This window comes from Lithobates pipiens, unplaced genomic scaffold (assembly GCF_037356315.1).
Source record: "Lithobates pipiens isolate NorthernLeopardFrog02 unplaced genomic scaffold, aLitPip1_a1.2 Scaffold_27, whole genome shotgun sequence".
In the NCBI taxonomy this organism is placed as follows: domain Eukaryota; kingdom Metazoa; phylum Chordata; class Amphibia; order Anura; family Ranidae; genus Lithobates; species Lithobates pipiens.
The window spans coordinates 86,211,913-86,237,851 of NW_027507788.1; the positions used below are offsets into that span (position 1 = coordinate 86,211,913).

The window sequence follows — 25,939 nt, forward strand, 5'->3', positions numbered from 1 at the left end:
AGGAAAGGAAAAAGGTAGGTGTGGCACTGTTCATTTAAATAGCTTAAATAAGTAGTGATATAATGACGTGCCTAGTACAATTAATTCATCTAGCTTGTGAAAAATAAAAATAAAATCTATTGTATGTAATGATATAGATGTAGAAAAATTTAGAAAAAAATGCACAAAATGATAGCATAAGATGCGATACTATACACAAAATGCACAAAATTAATCCATAGACAATGAATAAATATAAAAAAAGTCCATGATTGCATGAAAAAATGCAAAATTAATTATATATCTCCAACGTGATCAGATGTTTACAACGTGAATATACTAATACAAGTTAAAATTTTAATACAAAACAAATATAAAGGTTCATAATCCCAAAAAGATTAAGTAGATGAAAGTATGGTGTGCTGGTGTATTCACATTTACCATGAAATAAAAAGCATAAAAGCATCTACTGCTGACACAGAAATGACGCAGGGACGTCTGTGTATCTCAGCTCTACTAGTTTCGTCGTACTGACGTCTTCTGGAGCATGGAAGGGAGAGGTTCCAGGGGTACACCACAATGACCATTTATTGTTCAGGCTGGCATTGGTTGTCAAGTGGTAATATCATCATGGCTCAGCCAAAGCCTGGTGAGAGGTATTTGGTACCATTATTGTTGCATACAATTTATAATGTAACCTGCTAATGTTTCTGAATAAAAAAAAAAAAAAAAAAAAAATGTATATGGTTCATTGCACAAAGCAAAGTAAAATTAAATCCATGGCCGCCATATCCTAGTGTATTTGGGAAACCTGTCTTGTATGGTTGCCTGCCATGCATCAGAGCTTAAAGCGGTATTAAACTTAAAAGCAAACATTTATTATATTGCAGCTTACCAATTCTTAGATGTGATGGCTGTATTACTTTTCTTTTTTGAGTCTTTCTTTCATCTGGTGATTCTGCCAGTAAATCAGTTTTTTCAAAAGAACAAGCTCTCCAGCAGAATGTTAGTTACAGAGATGAGACAAACCATTAAACCAGGGGTAGGCAACCTGGGGCCCTCCAGCTGTTGTGGAACTGCATTTTCCATGAGGCATTGCGAGACTGACAGTTACGTTTACTCCCAAAGGCATGATGGGACTTGTAGTTCTGCAAAAGCTTAAGGGCCCCAGGTTGCCTAACCCTGCATTAAACACTTGCAGGGGTGTTTACAATGATCAGCTGTTTATTGTATTTATGTAAAATCTTTATCCCAAAAGAAAAATAGGATTTTTTGTACTCACCGTAAAATCCTTTTCTCGACTGACACAGCTCCTCTCTTTAGACCATTGGGTTGTTATGCCACCTTTAGGAGGGGACAAGGCATAACATGTAGTGAAAAAACTCAGGACTTCTAGTTCCGCCCAAGGGGCGGTCCCTTAGGCAACAACCCCTCAGCCTGCCATGCAGCTTCCGTACGTCAAAAAGCAGTATAACGTAAAGAAAAGTAGGAGGGGCGGGTGCTGTGTCAGTCGGTGAATTACAGAGAAAGGGATTTTACGGTGAGTACCAAAAAACCTATTTTCTCTTATATTCACCGACTGACACAGCTCCTCTCTTTAGACCATTGGGACGTCCCCAAGCAGTGCCAAAACGAGGGGTGGTAAAACATAAAACTTCATCCACGATGGCATGTGGGAACTAGTAAAAACTTTACCCACAAAAAAAGACAATGTGTAGGAATAACCAAACTTTTTTACCCACAAAAAAACAGGGTACTCCTCAACCTAGAGGCACTACCCTCAAACTGCACCAGAACTGTGGTAACAAATGCAACAGTGCATTTACTTAAAAGTACTGCGTTTTTACCCAAATAAAACAGGAAAAAATGTATGTGCAATTGCAATTATATTAGGCACCTGCAAAACTTTGCAGCCAAAATATGCATCCGCCGATGCACTGACATCTACCTTGTAGAATTTTGTAAAAGTGTGAACAGACGACCAAGTTGCCGCTTTACACACTTGACCGACAGACGCTTGATATCAGAAGGCCCAAGACGTTCCGATTGCCCTTATGGAGTGGGCCGTGACTGGAAAGGGGGGCACCTGTCTCTTCAAGGTGTAGGCCTGTACTACACCTGGAAATGGTGGCCGACGAGACCACCATGCCTTTTTTTTTTTTTCAGACCAGCAACCGAAACAAACAGGCAGTCTGACTTCCGAAATGGAGCCGTGGCAGACAAATACACCCTCAGAGCCCGAACCACGTCCAGGGCATGGAGGGCCACCTCCTTAGGATGTGTCGGCTTAGGACAAAGAGATGGTAGCACAATGTCTTCATTGATGTGGAACGCCACAACCACCTTCGACGGAAAAGAAGGTTGCGGAGGCAACACCACCTTATCCTTGTGGATAACCAGATAGGGCAACTTGCAAGACAAGGCTGCCAGTTCCGAAACCCTCCTGGCTGATGTAATGGCCACTAGAAAGACCACTTTCTGGGAAAGAGTCAACAGAGGAATCTCTCTGATATTTTCAAATGATGGTTTTTGAAGTGCCAATAACACCAGGTTCAGATCCCACTGGGGTAACGGTGGACGCACCGGAGGAACTACATGTCGGACCCCTTGAGCAAAAGTGCTCACTAGAGAGTGAGATGCCAGGGGTCACTGAAAAAAGACAGCCAAAGCTGATATTTGTCCTTTTAATGGTGCTTAAAGCCAATTTCTGGTCTACTCCTTGCTGTAGAAGCAGCAGGATCCTGGTTAGAGAGGATGGCGTCTGCACTCCTTTTTTCTCCTCACACACAGAGATGTATGCCTTCCAGGTACGATGGTATATCTTCAGAGAAGAAGATTTCCATGCTCTCAGCATAGTTGGGATCACAGAGTCCGAAAGACCCCTGTTCCTCAACACCTGGCTCTCAATAGCCATGCCGTTAAAACCAGCGATGGTAAAGCAGGATGGAGAATCGGACCTTGAGACAGAAGGTCTTCTCGTAACGGCAGTTGCCAGGGGTCGTCTTCCACCAGGCGCACTAAATCTGTGTACCAGGGGTGCTGGGGCCAATCTGGGGCAATCAGTATTACTGGAATCCCCTCCGCCTCCACTCTGCAGAGCAGACGTGGTAACAGTTTCAGTGGAGGGAAGGCATAGATCAGCTGGTACTGATCCCACGGAGCCACCAGCACGTCTGACGCATCTGCCCAAGAATCTCTTGTCCTGGACACGAATCTTGGCACGTTCCGATTGAGATGGGAGGCCAGAAGATCCACATCTGGTGTGCCCTATCGCAGGCACATTAGCCTGAACACCTCCGGATGCAATGCCCATTCTCCTGGGTCCACTATCTGGCAACTTAGATAATCCGCCTGCCAGTTCTCCACTCCCGGGAAGTAAATGGCCGACAGAGCCGGTACTTGTCGCTCTGCCCACTGAAGGATGTGAGCGACCTCCCGTGCGGCAGCCAAGCTTCTTGTTCCTCCTTGGTGATTGACGTATGCCACCACCGTGGCGTTGTCTGACTGGATCCTGATCGGACGCCCTTGAAGTCTTATCGACCCTGTGGAGAGGCATAGCCTGATTGCTCTCAGTTCGAGCAGATTGATCGGCAACTTGGATTCCTTCACCGACTAGAGGCCCCGGGTCAACCGAACTCCCATTACTCCACCCCAGCCGGATAGGCTGGCGTCCGTTGTGATCACTAACCACTTCAGAGGTAGGAACGACTTCCAGGACCGAAGTGCCGGGGACCTCAGCCACCAGATCAGGGAATCCCTGACTAACTGGCTCACCTGAATCTGCCGATCCAGGGACAACAGAGATTTGTCCCGTTGTGTCAAAATCTCCTTCTGCAGGACTCTGGTGTGAAACTGGGCATATGGTACTGCCTCAAAGGAGGCCACCATGAATCCCAGTACTCGCATGCAGAAGTATAGTGACGACCACCTGCGGTTCATCAACTGTTACCGCGGCTCTGAGAGTCTGCATCTTGTCTGAGAAACACTCTCGCTTCCATGAAGTCCAGCAGCAAGCCTTGGTACTCCAAACGCTGAGTCCACCGACTTTTTTAGGTTCAACAGACACCCAAATTCCTGCAGGGTCTGCCTGGTGATCGCCACATCCTCCGCTAACTCTGAGGCGGAAGATGCTCTCAGGAGGAGATAGTCTAGGTATCCGACGATCGCAATCCTGCGTTGCCGCAGCAACAGCAAAGCAGGAGCCAATATCTTGGTAAAGATTCGGGGGGCTGATGCCAAACCAAAAGGGAGAGACTCAAACTGGTAAAGGTTTTCACCGACTGCAAATCGCAGAAACTTCTGATGCGGAAGGCATATGGGTATGTGTAGGTACACATCCTGGATGTCTAAGGATGCCAGGGAGTCCCCTTGATGGAGTGCAGTGACTACTGAGCAAACTGAGTCCATTCTGAACCTCTGTACTTTCACAAAGTAATTGAGGGCTTTCGGGTCCAAGATTGGACATACCTCTTCCTTTTTGGGGACTACAAACAGGTTTGAGTAGAACCCCCGGAAATGTTCAGATTCTGGAACTGGTACTATCACCCTGCGATTCAGCAGGTCCATTACCGCCCCCAAAAGGGCCTCCCGGTGAGCCGGAAGTACGGGTATGCTGGAGGGGAAGAATCTGTTTTGCGGCCAAGAGAGGAACTTTCTCTTGTAGCTTGAGGAAATCAGATCGCAGACCCATTGGTCGGACAGCCGAGAGGTCCACTGGGCTGCAAACTCCCGAAGGCGACCCCCCCCCCCCCACACCCATGTTGCGGGCGGGGGCAAACCTTCATGCAGTAGCACTCTTGCTCGCAGGCTTGTTCGGCTTGCGGTTCCAGGGATGCTTTGGTCCTTCAGAGGTCATCCTGGGGACGCTTGGTCGAAGCGGACGAAAAAGCCTACGGCATGGCTCCTTAGCCTTCCTGGCCTGTGGGAGTAGTGTACTCTTACCACCTCTGGCATTTTTAATAATGTCATCCAAAGAGGCTCCAATGAGTCGCTCGCCAAGGAAGGGAAGATCCGTCACGGCTTGTTTGGATACCTGGTCAGTAGACCAGCATTTTAACCAAATTAGGCGCCTCAGCACCACAGCTGACACTGAAGCCCTGGACAACAGAGGAAGGGTATCCAGGGCTGCGTCACAGACGTACTTCAGGCTTGCACTAGTTGGTCTGCTAGTTCCACGCAGACAGGAGAAGCCTGTTGTTCTACCAATTCGCAGTGCAACAGTTTTGCCCACTCAGTGTGTGCGACACAAGTGCGGAAGTCAGTACCGGTCGCATGGTTGACCCCCACAACCGTAAACAAGGAACGAGCCACTGCCTCGGCCTTCCTATCTGTGGGGTCTTTAAATGCAGGAGTCCCCTCTCCCGGGAACGTGGTTACTTTGTTTAACCTGGATACTGGGGGATCCACAGCTGGAGGAGCCAATCATTTTTTGAGAAGGCTCTCCTCAAATGGGAAACGCACCGCCATGTATTTGGGGACTGAAAAGGTCCACTGTGGTCGACACCATTCCTTGTAAATTAACTTATCGAAATACGTCAGATACGGAAACACCTTAGGTGAACGGGCTGGCTTATGGGACCCAAAAGGGACCGCTACATCAGCAGAGGGATCTGCTGGCTCCTGAATCTTCAGAGTATCACGCACAGCTGTGATTAGTGCTCCAACAAGTGCATTGTCACGCACAGACCCGGACGGGGACTCATCCTCACTGTCCAAACGGTCCTGGTCAGCATCATCTGAAATGACAGAGCAGGGGTCACCAGACTCAGCAGGGCCAGAGTCTGCGTCAGAGCTCTCCCCGGAGGACAGGGGGCAGGGGCCGGTTTTTAGCACCTTTGCGCCCACGCACCGCTTCCATCTTGGCAACGAACGAATTGAGGACTGCCGACAAAGCGTCCAGAGGCGAACCGGTTGCAATTGCCTGGATTTCAGGGGAAGAAACACCAGTTTCTGAAGCCCTGCTGACCCTACCCTGTCTACCACCTGATGGGGACTTAGGACAGTGATGGTCCCACCCGCCTAACTGCTGCTGGCTGAAAGGCTCTTTCCCACAGGACTAGCCACCCTGACTGGTTCTGTGCTGTCCAGCTAGTAGTGCCTGTGTCCTGTGTCAGCTCCCAGGTGCATAGGAGAACCCACTGCGCTGTCCAGAGCTGCTGCACATGGCACTGAAACTGATCAAAAACGTGCTCAGGCTTCAATAGAATGGCGACCGAGCATCCACTATAAAGGACATAAACACAGGGAAAATAGCCGCCGAGCTACAGGAAAGCATGCTGCTCCTTGCTCCACCAAAGATGGCCGCCGAACACTGTATACCATGAAGGACAGTGAAGTGAACAGTGCTACAGCGATCGACAGGTACAGCCTCCAGACACCCCAGGGAGAGATCCATACACATCCAGGGCACAGCCAGCGCAGTACCCCCCAGGTGAGAGCCCCCCGGAGAGCCCCTGCATATGACACACTGCTCAGCAGCCTCATGCAACATCCCCCACATGGGGGGGGGGGGGGTGATAACAGGGAGAGAAGAGAGGAAGGTGAGAGACCCGTGAATCTACCTCCCAGGGAATGCCCAGCTGCTCAGCCCCACTGAAGCAGGGAGAGCTGTACTTACCAGTCCTGCAGAGCTGGGAGACATTCCATCACAGAGCCACTCTCCGATCAGTACGGGGTGGGTGCTGGCCCAGCACACTGTGACGCAGACATCAGTAGCCCAGTCATATGTGTGCCCCGGAGCATTAACGCTCACCGACCACCTGTAGCTGAGATACGTCGTGGCCGATCCCCGCGAGTAGCTCTGGTTTGCACACGCTCACTGGCCAGGCTGTGGAGACTACAAGGATAAGGGTATCCAGCCTGTCACCCAGCCGGTTGTTGATAGCAGATAACAGGATCTTTAATCTCGCGCAAAAAGCAAAGCTTCTGCAGAAAAAACATGGACCGATGGGCCCGTCGGGGGGGTTCCTAGGTCCTTCTCCTTCACTAGGCAAAATAAAACTGAAGCTGCATGGCAGGCTGAGGGGTTGTTGCCTAAGGGACCACCTGAGTTTTTTTCATTACATGTTATGCCTAGTCCTCTCCTAAAGGTGGCGTAACAACCCAATGGTCTAAAGAGAGGAGCTGTGTCAGTCGGTGCATATAAGAGAAATCGCTGTATTGTCCTAGCAGGGACAGCTTCCTCCGCCAGGAGAACACAGTGGCTCGGCGGGAGGAATTCCCCTGTCAACACTGTCTGTGGTTGCAGGAAAGAAATTTCACTGCATATATGGCCAGTTTTAGTTGCTCAACAGCCTGCCGAAAAAATGCCAACATGTTTCAGTATCTTAAAAGCCTCTTCTTCAGTGCTTAAAAGTTCAGCAAGTGGCACAAAACTGCTCAGTGAAAATGGCTTATTTATGACACACACACACACACACACACACACACACACACTATATATTATTATATATTAATATATATCCACTGGGTACATAAATCATGGCAGACAAGTATGTCAGTTCCTCGAATATTTGCTTCCTTGCTTACAAGTTCTCTTTATCAACACTTGCAACAAGATATCAACCACAGAGGCAGAGCATTGTTTTCAATGAGTTGGCCAACTCATAAGGTTATTTCAGCCAGGTGGTAAGCTTACTACTCGCCGAAAAGCAATCTGCAGTGGATCGCTTTTCAGAGGACTATTCCCACCTCCTGACATCTATTTCTTTTACTTTTTTTTTGCCAGTAATTTTACATTGCAGCAATGCACTGCAGTTGCAAATGATGTGAATCCACTGAGCTCAACATGCAAGCTCAAAAGGCAGTGCAGTGCCATCTGTTAAACCAAGTTAAATGTGCCACAACTGCAAAGCAAATCTCAGTCATGGCATGTATACAGCCCAGATAGGTCAGTCATAATAGTAGAATTGGGGAGGGGGGAAGTAAAACAGTGGCCCAGTTGCTTTTTTTTTTTACTGCCCCCAGCTCCCCATGTGAAAAAGCCCATAAACTTTCATGAGAAAGAGCATCAAAGTAGTAGCACTGCAAAGCAAGGAGCAAAGTCTATGTAACAATGAAATATTCCTGTTTGCATGTACATTTATAATTACAGAATCTACGTACAAAGTTTGTAAAACCTTAACAGCTTATACCGCTTGGAACAAGATGGGGCAGACACCTAAAAACATGTCCTGAAATTGTAACTGTTTAACTCGTGTAAAAAAAAAAATGTTTTACATGTACCGTTGTGTCCCTGATGCCCAATCTGCAGCCCTTCTGCACTTTTTGTGCAACCACAGGGGCCCCTGCAGACACTATTGCCCTTTTTATAGCAGTAATATTGAGAAGTCTCATGCAATGTGTCTGACTCTCTTGATGCATATCCCCAGTGTCCAACAACTCCTGTAGCATGTTCAGTCTCTGAGAGTCTACTGCCCCATGTCCCAGTCCCGACCAACTCCTTCATCATATCTGCAGTCTCTGACCATCTCCTGTATCATGTCCACAGTTTCTGACTCACTTGCATTATATCCACAGTCTCTGACCATCTCCTGTACTATATCTGCAGTTTTTGACCATCTCCCGGATCGTGTCTGCAGTCTCTGACCATCTCCTGTATCGTGTCTGCAGTCTCTGACCATCTCCTGTATCGTGTCTGCAGTCTCTGACCATCTCCTGTATCGTGTCTGCAGTCTCTGACCATCTCCTGTATCGTGTCTGCAGTCTCTGACCATCTCCTGTATCGTGTCTGCAGTCTCTGACCATCTCCTGTATCGTGTCTGCAGTCTCTGACCATCTCCTGTATCGTGTCTGCAGTCTCTGACCATCTCCTGTATCGTGTCTGCAGTCTCTGACCATCTCCTGTACCCAGTGGCTGCTGGTAAAGTTTTAGGATAGGGGGGGCGCCAGACCCCACTCTTCCTTCTGACCACTCCCACTTCTCATAAGCTGCATCCCTTATAGAATCCATCCACTTCGTCCCCTGTTTTCCACCCATAGTGTCAGGAGTATATAGCTCAGCTACACAGATCAGAATATATAGCTGAGCTTCACAGATTAGGGTATATAGCTCAGCCTCACAGATCAGGGTATATAGCCCAACATCATTACAGACAGTGTGTATAGCCCAGCATTACATATAGGGTATATAAGCCCAGCATTACAGATACGGTATGTAAACCAGCAATACAGCACTTCTGACCTTCGCCATGGTCACACAATTGGGTGGCATCAGGGTGCACTCTCTTCACCCCGAGCCCATCCTTTTCTATTAAAGCCTAATGGAGCCTCTGGCTCTAATCAGTTTCTTCAAAAGAAACACCCCCCCCTCCCATGCCATAGGAATTCATGCATCCGTTGTGCAGATAGAGAGGAGGAGGCAGGGATAGGCATGGTGGTGCCCATGAGCCCAAAAAGCATGGGCCGCCACTTCCTGTACCATGTCTGCAGTCTCTGACCATTTCCTGTACCATGTCTGCAGTCTCTGACCATTTCCTGTACCATGTCTGCAGTCTCTTACCATTTCCTGTACCATGTCTGCAGTCTCTGACCATCTCCTGTACCCAGGGCAGGACTTACGGTGGTGGGGGCCCCTGGGCTTGAGTCACTTTCGGGCCCTACCTTCTATACCTTACCATATTTATCGGCACATAACACGCACTCCAAGTTTAGGAGGGAAGTTTAAGGAAAAAACTTTTTAAATGCCCATCAATGCAGCCTGATCAGTGTCCATCTGCAGCCTTGCCCATCATTTCAGCCTTGTCCAGCGTCATTGCAGCCTTGTCAGTGTCATTTGTAGCCTTGCTCCAGTGTCACTTGCAGCCTTGTCATTGTAGTCTTGAAGTTTAAAAATGGCGCCGCCAAGATACAGAGTCCTGTGTATCTCGGGGGCTCTCGGGCCCAAGAGTAGCCGAGTGTACTTGGCTCGGCTCACAGTCACGCCCAGCCCCTGTGCATAGGGAGGGACTGAGCGTGACTGTGAGCAGAGCGGAGTGGAGTACATTCGGCTATGTATCTCGGTGGGGCCCCCTATTGGAGCGGGGCCCATGGGCTTGAGCCCAGTCAAGCCCAATGGTAAGTCCAGCCCTGCCTGTACCGCGTCTGCAGTCTCTGACTATCTCTAATATTATATACATAGCCTCTACCATCTCTTGCATTTTGATGTATATCTAGAAAAAAATAAAAGATTATAAATTCACTTTAAGACCCAATTTATCACCATTGCAGTGCAGGATGCTTCTCCTTTTATTTTCCTAGGTTGGCCGAAAAGCATTACATAACCCTGCCAGCGCTGATCCTATTAATAGCACGCACAACAACGTACTTTGCTGCCATCTAGCGGTTGCTTGTAGCAACTGTAAAAACAAGCTGCGTCATTTAGTTACCTAAGCCTGCAAAGCGCATGATCATTGCTGCTACATACGGAAGACTAGAAAGTTCCTTCCCTGGGACTGGTAAGAAATTGTACAGTATCTGGAAGCCTTCATCCAGAGAGGAGTGGAGGATCCTGTGAGTAAACCCATGCTTTACAATGAGAATCCTGTATGGGATACAGTAGAAGAGAGTGCAGGGTTATTCATAGTTACTGCCCATATTCATTCCACTTGACAGCTGGCTTGATGGGGCTTAAAAATTGTTTAAGTGACACTATATACTCTGCTTTAAATATATATATATTTAAATATGTATTCCTCTGTATATTATTCATGCAAAACCTTTGTCCCAAAAGGAACACATTTTCCCATCTATGGAGATTTCTCTTCACTTCCTGTCCCATAGCTTCAACAGAAAGTGTGAGGAAATCAGAAACGGTGTCTTCATTGAAAAATTTTGCCTCTTCGCCTGTTCTGGTGATGACCCATAATTTTGGATTTTCTTTCCCTTTTACTCTGTGATAATGGTAAACAGGACAAATAGGGTGAATCTCCCTACTGGGTGCACAGACAGCAATAAAAACCTGACAGGTGTTCTAATCCCTCTTCACTCTATCCAAAATGTAAAAAAAAAAATGCCTTTAGTTATACTTTAATGTCACGTACATATGATCGGAAATTCAGCCAGCAAAAGACAGATGAGAGTTTTTGGTCGGAAAATGCAATTGTGTGTATGCTCCATCGGACTTTTGTTGGCCGAATTTCAGCCAGCAAAAGATTGAGAGCTTGTTCTAAATTTTTCGGTCGGAAGAAGGTTCCTATCCGAAAATGTGTTTGTGTGTAATTTCCCACTCGCAAAAACTCACGCATGCTCAGATACAACCGAAGCTGTTGGGTACTGGCTATTGAACTTCCTTTTTCTAGGCTCGTTGTATGTCACCGCGTTCTTGACGGTCAGAATTTGGTGTGACTGTGTGTATGCAAGACAGTTTCAGCGAAATCCCATCCGAATTCTGTTGGGAAAACCATCAGAGCTTTTTCCGACCAAAATTCAGATCGTTTGTACGCAGCATAACTGTTGCGTGTTTTGGTGTGGCGCTATAAATAAGAGAGGGTAACATGTTATAGTGGCTTGGAGTATGCTGTAAAAGTATTTCAGAGACTAAATAAAAATGGCAACCACTAAGTTTAGTTTATACTATCATGAATAAGGTGCACATGAGCAGGACAGTTCACAAAAAATAATCCAAAAAGGACCCTAGAGCACAGCTAGCCAACAAAAATATCTAAACTACTTTAACAATTTGCATTAAAACATATTTTTTTGTTGAATACATTTGCAAATATAAGTAAAGCCAACCTGCCGTGACAAGGCACCTGTGCAAAGTTTGGTCCCTAACCCCAGAGTTAACCACTTCAGCCCCGGAAGATTTTACCCCCTTCATGACCAGAGCACTTTTTACAATTTGGCACTATGCTGTGGCCAACTAATGCGTGGTCATGCAATTCTGTACCCAAACTAAATTTGTGTCCTTTTTTTTTTTTCTCCACAAATAGAGCTTTCTTTTGTTGGTATTTGATCACCTCTGCAGTTTTTATTTTTTGAAATATAAATGAAAAAAGACTGACATTTTTTCTACTTGTTACAAAAAAACACACAAATGCAATTTTAGTCATACGTTTAGGCCCAAATGCATTCAGCCACATGTCTCTGGTAAAAAAATTCAATAAGCATATATTTATTGGTTTGCGCAAACGTTACAGCTTCTAAGAACTAGGGTATATCTTCTGGAATTTATGCAGCTTTGTTAATGACTGCCTATCATTTCTTGAGGTGCTATAAAGGCAGGGCAGTACAACCCCCCCCCCCCCCCCAAATGACCCCATTTTGGAAAGTAGACACCCCAAGCTATTTGCTGAGAGGCATGTTGGGTCCATGGAATATTTTATATTTTGCCACAAGTTTCAGGAAAATTTCACTACGTTGTCACTAAATGATATATTGCTCAAACATGCCATGGGTAGAGGTGAAATTGCACCCCAAAATACATTCTGCTACTTCTTCTGAGTACGGGGATACCACATGTGTGAGACTTTGGCAGTCTAGCCATGTACAGGACCCCAAAAAGCAATCACTGCCTTCATGCTTTTTAAGAGCGTAAATTTTTGATTTCACTCCTCACTACCTATCACAGTTTCGGAGGCCATAAAATGCCCATATAGTCTAAAGGCCCCCCCCCCCCAAAATTACCCCATTTTGGAAAGTAGACACCACAGGCTATTTGCTGAGAGGCATGTTGAGTATCTTGCAGATCTCGCTTTTTTTGTCACAAATTTTTGTAAATTAAAAGAAGAAGAAAAAAATTGTTCCTTTTTTTTTTTTTTTTTTTTCATTTTCCAAAACAAAAGAGAGCTGTAAAATACTCACCATGCCTCTTAGCAAATAACTTGGGGTGTCTACTTTTCAAAATGGGGTAATTTGGGGGGGTTTTGTGCGATCTCGAGATTTCAGGGCCTCCGAAACTGTGATAGGTAGTGAGAAGTAAAATCACCATTTTGCGCCCTTAGAAACCCTGTAGGCAGAGATTAGTTTTGGGGGTCCTGTACGTGGCTAGGCTCCAAAAAAGTCCCACACATGTGGGATCCCTGTACTTGGGAGAAGCAGCAACATTTATTTTGGGGGTACACCCCCCCCAAATGACCACATTCTGGAAAGTAGACACCCCAAGCTATGTGCTGAGAGGCATGCGGAGTCCATATAAAATTGTATATTTTGTCACAAGAAAATGAGAAATTAGAAAATTTAAATTAGTTTTTTTTTTGTTTGTTTTTTTTTTTACACAAAGTTGTCACTAAATGATATATTGCTCAAACATGCCATGGGCATATGTGGAATTACAATTCCACATATGCCCATGGCATGTTTGAGCAATATATCATTTAGTGACAACTTTGTGTAAAAAAAAATAAAAAAAAAAAAAAAAAATAATTTAAATTTTCTCATTTTCTTGTGACAAAATATACAATTTTATATGGACTCCGCATGCCTCTCAGCACATAGCTTGGGGTGTCTACTTTCCAGAATGTGCTCATTTGGGGGGGTTTGTGCTATCTTTTGCATTTCATGGCCTCCGAAACTGATAGGTAGTGAGGAAGTGAAATCACCATTTTACACTCTTAGAAATCCTGAAGGCGTTGATTGGTATACCAGGTCCTGTACACGGCTAGGCTCCCAAAAAGTCTTCATACTCAGGAGAAGCAGCAGAATGTATTTTGGGATGTAATTCCACATAAACCCATGTCATGTGTGAGTAATATATAATTTAGTGACTTTGTGTAAAAAAATATATTATTCCATGGACTCAACATGCCTATCAGCAAATGGCTTAGGATGTCTACTTTCCAAAAAGGGGTCATTTGTTTTTTGTTTTTTAACTGCCCTGGTATTTTATGCACAACATTAGAAACGTATGCCACACATCACCCACTATTCTAACTACTTGAAGATAAAGCCCTTTCCTTTTTTTTTTTTTCTTCATTCTGAGAAAGAGGTCCACAGGGATCACACTTATGACAACACAGCAAAGAGAACAGGAATACAAATACAGAAACGAGAGCCATATGACTTTGACGTACATGGTGTTACATCTTCTCACAGTTTGGCATGATATAGGAAAGGAGAATATAGTGAGTGTGATGACATTACTATCTGAATAGCAATGTAGGTCAAATCTTCTTGCTATACAGTTCTTGCAGGTCTACCACACACTCCCCTGTCCTGTGAGGGCATGTTTGTATTCTTGAGGTGTGGGTACAGTGTAGTCCTATGAGCTCAATCTCTTTTCTTCTTCCAGGTTATTAAGAGTTGAAGTTAGAGGTAGCTTAGAAAGTGGGAAGAGAGAAGGTAGATGGTGGTGGGATAAGGGGGGGGAGATAAAGGGGGGGGAGGGGTCCACGAACATGGATCTACAGAGCTTCTCGGTTAGCTTGTAATCCAGAAAATGTCACATTGCGTAAATAGCAAAGTGGGGGCAGATTTGTAAGTTTTAGGCATCAGTTATCTCCTCTAAGGGCCTGGCCCTCTTCTGAGTAGGGATGAGCTTCGTGTTCGAGTCGAACATCGGCTGTTCGCCCCGTTCGGCGAATTCCGAACATTATGGGCCGTTCGCGCCAAATTCGTGTGGAGCTCACGGCCCTCAATGCACTGCGTCATCGCAGTGCATTGCTGGCTCATGATTGGCCAAGCATGCACTGTGACCTCGCATGCTTGGCCAATCACAGCACCAGCAGCGAGGAGAGCCATGATTTCCTGCCTGTGGCCAATCATAGCTCAGGCTGTGTAGTACACGCCCCACACTATATAAGGCCGCCAGCGCGGCGGCCTTGTGTAGTGTGTTGGCGTCTGAAGCAGTTAGTGGGTGTTCTGTGTACCTTCAACACAGTATACACCGATCGCTATCGGCCGATTTTCGATCTTGCTCTTCTGTAGTGGTTGTTGTCTGCGTGCCCTGACCGCAGTATACACCGCTATATTCACCTCACCTATATAGCTAGTGATCTATCTTTTATAATAGAGCTTGCAGTCAGTAGTGTTAAGAGCTTGTGCGTGCTGTCTGCGTGCTCTGTACCCAGTACACACCACTATATCCACCTACATAGCTCTTCTCTATTTGAGCCATCTGCCATCTGCAGGAGTTATTGGAAGTTGTGTGTGCCTCCAGCACAGTATACATTTGTATATACCCCTTTATCTCTGGTGTTCTATAATAAAGGCATCTGCAGGAGTTAGTGGGTGTTTTGTGCCTCCAGCACAATATACACCTGTATCTACTCTTTATTGCTGTTCTCTAATAGAGCCATCTGCAGGGCTTAGTGGGTGTTGTGTGCCTCCAGTACAGTATACCCCTTTATTGCTGGTGTTCTATAATAAAGGCATCTGCAGGAGTTAGTGGGTGTTGTGTGCCTCCAGCACAATATACACTACCCAACTGCTGTTTTACCCAACTCCCTTCAGGCCATTACCATGTCTGGAAGGCCAGCAAGGAGAGGCAGACAGGCACGAGCCGATAAGAGGGCAAGCAGGCTCTGTGTCTAGAGACAACAGTGCTGGTCGTGGACGCAGTGCATTGTCATCAGCACGTGGCCATGGGACACGCTTGTCCTTCTTTTCGGCAGCTGGACATGTTGAACCGCAACATGCCAACGACTTGGTAGAGTGGATGACCAAGCCCTCTTCATCCTCCTCATCCTCCTCATCCTCTCTCACCCAGTCTCAGGGTACTAGCAAAGCAGCTGCCAACGCATAGTCTTCCCTCGTATCAATGTCATCATCAGTGACTCCTTCCCTAGACCCACCACGTCCTCCTGAGGAGTCTCCTGAACTCTATGAGCACAGTGTTGGGTACATGCTCCAGGAGGATGCCCAGTGTTTTGTAGGCTCTGATGATGACACTCAGCTAGAGGAAGGCAGTAGCGTGAATGCAGAGAGAGGGGATGCTCAAGAAGGACAGCAATCTGGCAGTCATGTTCCACAAGCTGCAGCATACTGCCAGGTTTGTTACAGCGATGAAGAGGGAGGGGATGATGAGGGAACTGACTCCACGTGGGTGCCTGGTAAGAGAGAGGAGGAGGAGGAGGCACATGTCCAACGAGGCGTGATGCCCTCCGAGGGCCAGCTTAGGGGCAGCACACCCACTGAATCACACCGCAGAGCTCCGCCTGTGCAGTTATGTGCGTTATTCTAAAAGTTCTTTGGTGTGGGCCTTTTTTGAGACGAGTGCATCAGATCGCACCGCTGCTATTTGCAACATATGTCTCAAGCGTATCTCGCGTGGCCAAAACATCAGCCGCTTGGGCACCACATGCTTGACCAGACATATGTTGACCTGCCATGCAGCTCGTTGGCAAGCGTACCTCAAAGACCCACACCAAAGAACAAAGTGGACCTCTCCTTGCTCCTCATCAGCTGGCATCTCCAACCCCACTAGACCTTCAGTCCTCTCTGAAACCTGCTCTGAGAGGAATGAAGGTGTAGAATTAGGTGTGTCACAGCCAAGTGCTTCCGGGCACTCTGCTAGCAGTACACCCACGTCCGATTATAGCAGGCAAATGTCCCTGCCCCAGCTGCTGGACCGGCGAAAGAATTTCACTCCCAGCCATCCACATGCCCAGCGGTTGAATGCTAGCTTGGCTAAATTGCTAGCACTTCAACTGATGCCTTTTCAGTTGGTAGACTCGGCCCCCTTCCGTGAGTTTGTACAATGTGCGGTTCCTCAGTGGCAGGTCCCCAAACGCCACTTTTTCTCACGGAAGGCGATTCCGGCTCTTTACCGGCATGTGGAAGGCAATGTCCTTGCCTCGCTGGACAGGGCGGTCAGTGGTAAGGTGCATATTACCGCTGACTCATGGTCCAGCAGGCATGGACAGGGACGTTACCTGTCTTTCACGGCCCATTGGGTCACTCTTCTGGCAGCTGGGAAGGATGCAGGACAAGGTGCAGTAGTGTTGGAGGTTGTTCCACCACCACGCCTCCAAAATGCTACTATTGGTTGTGACACACCTCTCTCCTCCACCCCCTCCTCTTCTTCTTCCTCCATGGCCTCTTCCAGTGCTCTGTCCTCAGAACCAGCGGTGCTCTGTAGGCGTTCCAGGGGCTACGCAAGTACGCAGGCAAAACGATGCCATGCCGTGCTTGCGCTGGTTTGTTTGGGGGACAGGAGCCACACTGGGCGGATGTTTTGTCAGCACTGCAGGGGCAGGCCGAGAGGTGGTTGACGCCACGCCAGCTTAAGCCAGGAATGGTGGTTTGCGACAATGGCACCAACCTCCTCTCCGCCCTCCGACAGGGACAACTGACCCATGTGCCCTGTGTAGCTCACGTCCTTAACCTGGTGGTGCAGCGGTTCTTGGGCAGGTACCCGGGCTTACAGGATGTCCTGAAGCAGGCCAGGAAAGTCTTTGTGCATTTCCGCCGATCATTTAATGCCTGTGCTCGGCTGGCTGAGCTCCAAAAGGAGTTGAACCTGCCCAAGAATCGCCTTATATGTGACATGCCCACCAGGTGGAACTCAACGTTGGCCATGCTACAGCGGCTGCACACGCAGCAGAGGGCCATCAATGAGTACCTGTGCGACTACGGCACCAGGACAGGGTCAGGGGAGCTCGGTTTTTTCTCACCACGCCAGTGGGGCATGATCAGGGATGCATGCATTGTCCTGTCACCGTTTGAGGAGGCCACAAGGATGGTGAGCAGTGATGGTGCATGCATCAGTGACACTGTACCTCTTGTCCACCTCTTGGAGCATACGCTGCGTGGAATAATGGACAGGGCACTTGAGGCAAAACAGAGGCAGGAAGAGGAGGACTTCCTTGCCTCTCAAGGCCCCCTTTATCCAGACAGTGTTCCTGCTGTGCCACCCATCACACAGGAAGAGGATGAGGAGGAGGAGGAGGAGGAGGAGGATGATTGTGTCAGCATGGAGGTGGAGGCTGGCACTCAGCATCAGCAGCAGCAGCAGTCTTGTAGGGATGATTTACAGTCCCAAGAAACACGTGGACTTGTACGTGGCTGGGAGGAGGTAGCTGCGGATTATGTTGTCCTTAGTGACCCAGAGGACTCCGGACCGAATGCCTCAGCTAACCTACGCTGCATGGCCTCCCTGATCCTGCAAAGCCTGCGGAAGGATCCACCTATTCTTCGGATCAAGGAGAGGGACCATTACTGGCTGGCCACTCTCCTTGATCCACGGTACAAGGGTAAGGTTGCCGACCTTATCTTGCCATCGCAGAGGGAGCAGAGGATGAGACATCTCCGGGAGGCCTTGCAGAAAGGTCTGTGCAACGCGTTCCCAGAGACTGGGAGGTTACAAACTCCTGGTCCTGGACAACGTGTTGCTGAGGCATCGGTCAGAAGGAGCGGTGGAGAAGGTGGCCGTCTGACTGATGCTTTCAGACAATTTTTTAGTCCGCAGCCCCAAGGTATGATCGGTTCCAGCAACCATCGCCAGCGTCTGATTTACATGGTGCAGGAATACCTAGGGGCAAGGTCAGACTTGGACACCTTTCCCACCGAAAATCCTCTGGCTTACTGGATCTTGAGGATGGATCACTGGCCAGAGCTTGCACAGTATGCAATTGAGCTACTGGCCTGTCCTGCATCCAGCGTTTTTTCGGAACGCACCTTCAGTGCTGCTGGTGGCTTTGTTACCGATCACAGGGTGCGCCTGTCCACCGAATCAGTTGATCGACTGACCTTCATCAAGATGAATCAGTCTTGGATCACCCACAGCTACCAAGCACCTGAAGCTGATGTAACCGAATAATTTATTTTGAAATCTCACATCCCTTCAAGACTGCCTATGCTGATGCTGAGTGACTGTCCTGTTATGTTGATTGTCTATCCTCTTCCTCCTCCGCTGATATGTTGGAAGAACATTTCTGGTTCTGGGTGATGCCATCAGCCCAATTTTTCTGCCCGTTTAACAGGGGTGTTTAATTACAATTTTTGATGCAATGCTTTGCAGCAGGGCTAATTCCTGCAATAAAACTAGAGTATATGGGAGAGGTTGCAGTGTCGTGGCACCAGTGCCTAAGGCCCAATTTTTCTGCCCCTGTTTAACAGGGACATGTAATTACAATTCTTGATGTAATATTTCACAGGAGGGCCCGTTCCTGTGCCCACCCAGAGTAACTGTGAGGACTTATAGTGTTGTGGCACCAGCACCACAACCACCAAAGGTCAATTTTTCTACCACTGTTCAACAATGGCATGTTGCAGAAAAAATCTCTTATTTTCCGCCAACTGTAGAGTCAGCTGAGTAGCCATAGCCTGTGCACTCAGCCAAAGCTTTTTAGTATCATCTGAGGGGTGGTTGATATATTGGTCCTCTGTATCCCTAAGGGTTTTACAAACCTCCCGCTCCCAGGCCTTAGTATTTGTTTTAATAGAAGTAATAGCGGCAATAAATTGACCTCTCAGAAAGGCTTTCGCCGTATCCCAAACCGTACCCAAAGGGGCGGAACCAATATTGTCCCGTAAAAAAATCTGTAGGTTGTCACTAATGGGGTCGGGTGAGGGAAAAAGCGTCAGCCAGAAAGGGTTCAACTTCCATATTCTAGGGGTAGCCGCGGTAAATAGATTAAGCTCGACCCAAAAGGATGAATGATCAGAAACGTGTCTGTCCCCATAACCAGAGTCAACGACAAAGGGGAGTAAGGCCGCGTTACCCAACCCCAGGTCAATGCGCGACAGGCTTCCATAAGCGGTAGAGCAGCACGAGTAGCACCTGACCCGGGGGTGGGAAGTCCACCAGACATCCTTCAATCCAAGTTCAGTCAACAGGTCTGCGAACGGGGTATCACCCGCAGGGCGGGAAGGCATGGGCGGGGGGGCGGGAATCTTATCCCATCTATGGTTAAGATAGTTGTTAAAGTCACCCAGTGCCAGCAGGGGGACCGTATGGTGTGGGGCCATAAAATTGGCCAAACAGCGGAGAACTTCAGCTGAGTACGGGGGTGGTACATAAATATTAGCTATAATACATGCCCAGTGACCAAGCCTGCCATGCAGAAATATATATCTTCCCCCAGGATCAATAGCCGCCCGAGAACAGGTAAAGCGGGTATCCTGACGTATCAAGATACTCACCCCCCTAGCAAATGCAGAGAACGTAGAGTGAAACTGGGTAGGGTATGTCCTCGGGCTAAGACTAGGTATGTGACCCGGGGGGAAATGAGTCTCCTGCAGGCAGACAATACCTGATCCCATGGCCTTCAAATGCCGGAGGACAGCCAGGCGCTTCACAGGGCTGCTCAGTCCCCTGACATTCCAGGAAAGGCACTTAACGGTGGTCGACATTGCTCAGAAACATAAGAATGTGCACACTCAACATATGTGATAACAGTATCAAAATAAACAGGAAGGTAATAGCAGACCAAAGCACCCCGGCATAGTCGCACCAAAAGCCAGAGCATCTGGGCAGGACAAACACAAAGCCTCCCGTCATAGTTCCGGATCCAGATATGTAGGTATTGTCTACGTAGCAAGGAGAAGGTTGTGGAAGCAGAGGGATTCTGTAAAAAAAGAAAAGGGGGGAAGAAAAGGGAAACAAAACAAAAAAGAGAAAAAAAAGAAAATCCAAAAAGCAGGGGGAGAAAAAAGAGGTCAGTTGCAGAACCAAACAGGCCCTGAGTCTGCATAACAAGGGTGGGACGTGCCCCCACTATCATTATGGGGGGAGGGGGGGGGGAGGCCACGGAAACACCCAGAGAAAACATTCCCAGGTAACAAAAGGGGTTTCACCCAAACAAGCAGCATAGTCTGTCAGTAGGTAGAAGTAAACACTGAGTCCTGCTTGCTCCGCCGAATCTGGAAAAAAGATAGTCCCCATCAGAAGAAGTCATTCGGATCCGGGATCAAACAGGAGGGCGTTGTTGCCTGTCTTCTCTAAGCGCCTTATCTTCGCGGTCCAGCCACTGCCTGGCCGCAGCAGGGCTATCAAAGAAATGGGTAGAGCCCAGGGCGGTGACCCGAAGACGGGCTGGGTACAGCATGCCGTATTGAACATTAAGATCCCTGAGCTTCTTTTTGACTTCAATAAACGTTGCCCGTTTCTTCTGTAGTTCTGCTGAGAAGTCAGGAAACAGCGATATTTTGGCATTGTCAATCACCATCTTGTCAGAGAAGCCTCTGGCCTTGAAAAGTACCGCATCCCTGTCTTTGTAGTTGAGGAGTTTAAACAGGAAGGGACGCAGGTGGTTACCAGGAGGCAGCGGGCGGGATGGCACCCTATGGGCACGTTCCACAGCAAAGAGAGGAGATTACATGAGGTAACCGCAGTAAATATGTCTCTCAATGTAGGTTCTAGTGTATCAGCAGCAGGGGAGTGAGCATGCAGCTCAGGGACACCGCCATCAGGGGTACTCACTGTGTTCCATGGCGCAGGGAATCCATCAGCATCCTCCAAGGGAAGAGTGTCATCAGCTTCAGGGGACCCTTGGGGGGTAGCCCCCGACGAGGGTGGACCAGCTAGGGCTTCTTTATAGGATTTCCCTCCATACAGGAGTTTCTGCGCTGCCTCCTTGTAACAGACTTTCGCCGTCCTCCGCGCGCCGGCGCCATCTTGGTCAGGGGGATCCGGCTGGGCCTTGCTCAATTTGTGTCCCTTAGACATGTCCGGTGTCCTGCGGGGTCCGGAGGCAGAGCCCGGTCGTCTCCCGGTACCCGGTGGAGCAATTCTGGAGCTTTTCGCCGCACTAGCGCGGGCTGGGGAGGATGTATGTGCGGATGATCGGCAGAGCTCCGGGAACACACGTCTGCCTACATGCGCTGCTTGGCCACGCCCCTCAACAATGGCATGTAATTACAATTCTTGATATAATCGTTCACAGCAGGGCGCTCCAGCACCTACCAAGAGTCACTTTCAGGGCTTACAATGTTGTGGCAAAACCAACACCTTGTTCTGCCATTTCTGCAGAGCATATAGGGCAGGCCCCTACTTTCAAACATCCAACTTACAAACATCTCCTACTTGCAAACGGAAGGAGACAACAGCAAGTGAGATGAAAAAAATATGGACGACAAAACAAATTCTACAGGGGTGATAACCCTTTCCTATGTTTTCCAAAAAGCTTAAAAATTGTTTTTTTGACTGGAGCTACACTTTAAAAATGTACCAGTTGAAAATTACAAACAGATTCAACTTGACACAACAAACCTACACAGTCCCTGTCTTGTTTGCACCGCCTGTATACTGCTGTTCTGAGTATATAGGGCCTGGGGGCCACACGCATTTCCTTTTTTTAATATGGGTACTGGGTTCCCCTTAATATGCGTACAAGACCCAAAGGGGCTGGTAATGGACAGGGAGGGCTACCCATGCCATTTTTCTCAATGATTTTCAACCATATTGCAGGAACCAGATATAACATTAAAACCACAAGCAGTTTTAAATGGTGTTATTTCCGTTTAATGTCATTTTGTGCAGGGACTGTTCTAAACACGGGAAACACGTGGCACTTCACAGGCATACTACAGACACCCCCCAGGCACCATATTTAAAGGAATATTTAACTTTTTTTTTTCACTTTAATCGTCATTAAAATCAGTGCTCCCGCCAAAACGGCCATTTTTAAAAACATTTTAGGCATTGACCCATGTCCCCTGGGGCAGGAGCCAGGTCCCCAAACCCTTTTTAGGACAGTATCTTGCATATTAGCTGTTAAAATTAGCACTTTTAATTTCAAACGTTCGAGTCCCATAGACTTCAATGGGGTTCTAAAGTTCGTACGAATTTGGGGTCTGTTCGAAAATTCTGGTGCAAACCGAACCAGGGGGTGTTCGGCTCATCCCTACTTCTGAGTATACAAATAGGTTCCGCAGCATCCAGGTTTTGGAGTATGTGTCCTGCCTGTTAAGGGCTGTGAGAATAAGGTCTTCCATTTAATTGATGTTGTCTACTTTTCTAAGCCATAAGTCAATGGTCGGTGGTTGTGGGGATTTCCAGTGAAGTGGGATGCAAGCTTTGGCTGCACCGAGAAGGTGACATATCACCGATATCTTATAGATGCGTTCGGGGGTGTCGGACGAATGAAGGAAGGTGAATGTGGGGTTGCCTGGAATGGTGCGGTCGGTAAATTTTTGTCTTGTGAACTTTCCTCCAGAAATATATAATCTTGGGGCACGACCAGAAAATATGCAGCAGGGTTCCTTATTCTCTCTGGCAGCGCCAACAGAGATCGGTGTTGTGGGGAAAAATGTATGTAGTAGCGATGGGGTTCTGTACCACCTTGATAAAATGTTGTAGTTGGTTTCTTGTATTTTTGTGCAGATGGAGGACTTATGTGTGAATCTGAGGATGCAAAGTTGTTTGTTAGCACCAAACTGGCAGTTTAGCTCTTTCCCACCTAATGAGGCCTGGGGGTTGGTACGCGAGGGAGAGTGCGTGTGGTAGAACTCCAATTTCTGTACAGTATTCTTCCAGTGTCGTAAGGGGCTGGCTAGGGTTGTTAGGAGGCGGTATGGGTCTTAGGAATTGGCGGAGCTGAAGTGCTCTTAAGTCCAAGCGGAACAGGCCCGTGGGGTCTGATAGTTCTGCTATAGTCTTCCCCAGTGAGCTAAAGTGGGAAGCTAGGAAAAGGCCCGAGCTGCTAAGACCTTGAAAGAGCACATCATGAAGGCCTGATTCAAACTGAGGATTCACACTACCAAGAGTGCTTACTCATAGCTGAGTAAGCACTCTTGGTAGTGTGAAACACGTTGGCTATTGTTGCTTTGCTGTGACCCACTTTTGCGTGATTCTGCTTCACGAATAAAAGGCATTTGAATTTATCTTGGAGTGCGGCCGTCCAGAGCTCTTCAATTATTTGTGAGCGTGCCATTTCTCACAGCGATCACGCCGTTGGTGGCGGCAGCCCAGTGGTTGAACGAAAAAAAAATGACTTGTGTTGGCCACACACCTAACCGCCTAACAGAGCTCCAATCTTTGGACATACAGTGGTGTGAAAAAGTGTTTGCCCCCTTCCTCATTTCCTGTTCCTTTGCATGTTTGTCACACTTAAGTGTTTCGGAACATCAAACCAATTTAAACAATAGTCAAGGACAACACAAGTAAACACAAAATGCAATTTGTAAATGAAGGTGTTTATTATTAAAGGTGAAAAAAAATCCAAACCATCATGGCCCTGTGTGAAAAAGTGATTGCCCCCCTTGTTAAAACATACTATACCTGTGGTTGTCCACACCTGAGTTCAATTTCTCTAGCCACACCCAGGCCTGATTATTGCCACACCTGTTCACAATCAAGGCATCACTTAAATAGGAGCTGCTTGACACAGTAAGGTCCACCAGAAGATCCTTAAAAGCTACACATCATGCCGAGATCCAAAGAAATTCTGGAACAATTGAGAAAGAAAGTAATTGAGAGCTATCAGTCTGGAAAGGGTTATAAAGCCATTTCCAAAGCTTTGGGAATCCAGCGAACCACAGTGAGAGCCATTATCCACAAATGGCGAAGACATGGAACAGTGGTGAACCTTCCCAGGAGTGGCCGGCCGCCCAAAATTACCCCAAGAGCGCAGCGACGACTCATCCAAGAGGTCACAAAAGACCCCACAACAACGTCCAAGGAACTGCAGGCCTCACTTGCCTCAGTTAAGGTCAGCGTTCATGCCTCCACCATCAGGAAAAGACTGGGCAAAAATGGCCGGCATGGCAGAGTTCCAAGGAGAAAACCACTGCTGAGCAAAAAGAACATCAAAGCTTGTCTCAATTTCTCCACAACACATCTTGATGATCCCCAAGACTTTTGGGACAACATTCTGTGGACCGATGAGACAAAAGTGGAACTCTTTGGAAGGTGTGTGTCCAAGTATATCTGGCGTAGAAGGAACACTGCATTTCATAAAAAGAACATTATACCAACAGTAAAATATGGTGGTGGTAGTGTGATGGTCTGGGGCTGTTTTGCTTCTTCAGGACCTGGAAGACTTGCCGTGATAAAAGGAACTATGAATTCTGCTGTCTACCAAGAGATCCTGAAGGAGAATGTCCGACCATCTGTTCGTGTACTCAAGCTGAAACGAACTTGGGTTCTGCAGCAGGACAATGATCCTAAACACACCAGCAAGTCCACCACCGAATGGCTGAAGAAAAACAAAATGAAGACTTTGGAGTGGCCTAGCCAAAGTCCTGACCTGAATCCTATTGAGATGTTGTGGTATGACCTTAAAAAGGCCGTTCATGCTCAAACCCTCTAATGTAACTGAATTAGGACAATTCTGCAAAGATGAGTGGGCCAAAATTCCTCCAGGACGCTGTAAAAGCCTCATTGCACGTTATTGCAAACGCTTGGTTGCAGTTGTTGCTGCTAAGGGTGGCCCAACCAGTTATTAGGTTTAGGGGGCAATCGCTTTTTCACACAGGGCCATGATGGTTTGGATTTTTTTTCACCTTTAATAATAAACACCTTCATTTACAAATTGCATTTTGTGTTTACTTGTGTTGTCCTTGACTATTGTTTAAATTGGTTTGATGTTCCGAAACACTTAAGTGTGACAAACATGCAAAGGAACAGGAAATGAGGAAGGGGGCAAACACTTTTTCACACCACTGTATATGGCAATGAATAATTCGAGAGCATTTATGCCTAGAAGGTAGCCTATTACTCTATAAGGTTAGGTTCGCACTGCCATGGGCAGCAGCTCACAGCAGGGGTCACTGTTTTAGGTCTGATTCCGGTCCGAATTTTGGGCTGAATTCGGACCTGAAAAAGACCAGAAAACGCAAAGGATTCCTGTGCAATTCACCTCACGCATCCGTCCCAGAGCTGTGTGAACCAGCTCCATTGAGAGCCGATCAGTCTCCTGACATGTGATTCGCAATAGTGTGAACCCAGCCTAGAGGCAGGGCCGGTGCTACCACTAGGCGAATTAGGCAATTGCCTAGGGCGCACTGCTGCATAGGGCGCCTGGCTGCTGGTTACTCTAATCCCTGTCTCCCACCAGTCTCCGTATTATGTAAGTGTTCGGTACAGGTGCGGTGCTGTATAATGCAGGGGATACCGCCCGGCGCCCCTGCAGAATGTTGCATATACTCAGTCAGGCGCTCCGTC

General features: G+C 47.6%; 1 protein-coding gene across 3 annotated transcripts in view; it reads left to right on the plus strand.

The window, feature by feature from the left end:
- LOC143933954 (DNA-directed RNA polymerases I, II, and III subunit RPABC5-like) overlaps positions 1-25,939 on the plus strand; it is a 90,387-nt gene that overhangs the window by 45,924 nt on the left and 18,524 nt on the right. The window contains exon 1 of one of the 3 annotated variants that reach the window (XM_077457162.1): positions 10,307-10,412. The exons of 1 other annotated variant lie outside the window; for it this stretch is intronic. The gene's annotated coding sequence lies outside the window, so the exon portion shown is untranslated. Of the gene's footprint in view, positions 1-10,306; positions 10,468-25,939 lie in introns of those variants that run through there. One more of the 3 variants, XM_077457161.1, reaches the window with a different exon arrangement.